At 48.4% G+C, this 2,265-nt stretch overlaps 1 long non-coding RNA gene across 1 annotated transcript; it reads right to left on the bottom strand.

Annotated features, from left to right (window-relative positions):
• Nucleotides 1-945: 945 nt before the first annotated feature.
• Nucleotides 946-2,265, bottom strand: LOC136192720 (uncharacterized). Its single transcript, XR_010671219.1, has 2 exons — nucleotides 2,144-2,265; nucleotides 946-2,082 (listed from the first exon to the last, which is right to left on the bottom strand). It is a non-coding gene; the product is annotated as an uncharacterized lncRNA (long non-coding RNA).

A 2,265-nucleotide genomic window follows, 5' to 3' on the forward strand; every position in this document is an offset into this window, starting at 1 on the left:
TGACAACAGACATGGATATGTACGTCACCGTATCCGATGGTGTCGGCGCCGTAGGTTACTTGATTCTCGACAAGGCGAACAGGAACTCGAAGGACACTATGTGGCCGTGCGAAGGAGCCAGAGGACAAACATTCAACAGAAAGTGCACCGTAGTTAAGAGTCCATCGGTAACAAACTTCTCGCCATTGCACACAGTCCAAGTGAAATTCGGTGGCCACCACGGAGCGTTTGGAATAGGAAAAACCGTCTCTGAAGTGCACGTGATTTTTCCTCACGCTTTTCCGTACATCTTGAAACCGTCGAAGGGAATTTTCTTGGACATGTATCGTAATGACGCGGGAGAGCGATACATCATCGATTTCATCGAAGTGAGACTTGAAAAAGAGACCTAACCAGAGGCTGAGCTGACGCGAGACTGACTTGTTTGGTGGTGTCTAGGTCGTGTAGTCATTGTCTCGTCTAGTGTGTGATTGTTGCTGTCTGTCTTCTGCCAGTGTTTATTCCGCCACTCAGTTTTTAGTCTACGAAGCAAAGGCTTACCTAAAGCGATTGCACGGATCCGTGGTCGAAGAGACCGTCTTGAAAGCAGCGTGCAGACAAAAAGCTACAGAGCTGTCTACAGTAACGCACGTTAGTGAAAGAAGCCCTGCTTGCGAAGCCAAACAAAGGCAATATCATCGAATACACTGTACTGGTAATCTATTGGATTATAAAGTTTCAAAAGATGGCGCCTAAATCGCAGGAAAAATATTCACATCCGAGCTGTAGACTGCACGGAGTTGTCGAACGTTGAGCAGTCGTTCTAGATGTTGCTTCCAATAAACATCTGCCTGCTAAGACGCTGGAGCAAGGCCGTGTCCTCTCTATACTCCCTTCATGGCTTATAAAAACGTCTGCTTTTTCTTGTCTGAACGTTGGGGACATTAGCTAAACAATGATCCGGAATTTGAGCTAGCGGTGGATCGACTTGCGAAATAGAGCCCCCGTAGTAAACAAGCCAGTTTTGAAAACCCCTGTCTCCAACTTGTGATTTCCTGTGAAAACCAGTCTCGAGTCCAAGTAGATATAAGGCGGCACAACAATAGTTGCTTACTTCACAACAAGCAGCTATAGGAGCGGTCATCATACTACAGCAATGAAGCGTCACCCTTACGTGACAATTTCAGGTTGTTTGGCGATCATAGTCATTATGGCGCTCCTCTCTGAAGGCATATAGCCCAACTATATCCGTGGCGAAACCTCTTCTGATCCCGACTGCGTTGCGCAACGATGTCGAGATGGGAGAGACGGACGAGACGGACGGCCCGGACCTCCCGGAGAGCGGGGCCCCAAAAGCTACATGATGATAACTCCCGATGACGTCATTTACAAAAGATTCGGCGATAGAGTTCGCCTGTACGAACCGCTTCGTTCAGGTGGCCCGTCAATTTCGTTCGACGCCGGCAAAACGGACTTCAATCGATTGATGAGAGTAATCATAGCGGAGCCCAACGTGCTCGACAACTCAGCTCGATACATTGTTACAGCAAAAGTCTCTCATCGAAATCCCCCGTGTCGGTCACTACTGATATGGATCTCTACGTCACCGTGTCAGACGGAGTCAGCGCTGTCGGTTATTTGATACTCGACGAAGCAAATAGGAAGCCAAATCACAACCAATCTATGTGGCCGTGCGCAGGACCCAATGGGCAAACATTCGTGCATCATGATTCGGGGTGCACTCGGCTCCGAGATGGAGAGACAACGAAGTTTTCGCCACCGCACACAGTGCAAGTGAAATTCGGCGGCCACCACAAAGCGTTTGGAATAGGGGAAACCGTCTCTGGCGTGATTCTGATGTTCACCCACAATTATGCATTCACCGGCAAAGGGAATTTACTTGGATATTTATCGTCACAATAAGGGCGAGAGGTATATCATCGATTTCATCGAAGTGAGACTTGAAAAAGAGACTTAATTCGAGCTGACGCGAGACTAACTTTTTGGCGGTATCAATTAACGGCATATGACTAAGTAGCCCTTCTCTCGTACTGTGATTGAATTTGTCGCCTTTTGTCCTCTTCCAGTGTTTCTTTCATCACTCTATTTTAACTCTGTCAGCGTCCGCACGTGCAGCGCGAGCACTTGCGAAGCCAAGGCTTACCCACATCGCCGGCATGAAGTAACCGCGAGTCGACGAGACCATCTTGATGCGGCAGAAAGCTGCAAACATAAAGTTGCAGCAAAGATCTCTGCTTACACTCTCTGGTACCCCCCCGTGCGTTG

Source organism: Oscarella lobularis, chromosome 11 (assembly GCF_947507565.1).
Source record: "Oscarella lobularis chromosome 11, ooOscLobu1.1, whole genome shotgun sequence".
In the NCBI taxonomy this organism is placed as follows: domain Eukaryota; kingdom Metazoa; phylum Porifera; class Homoscleromorpha; order Homosclerophorida; family Oscarellidae; genus Oscarella; species Oscarella lobularis.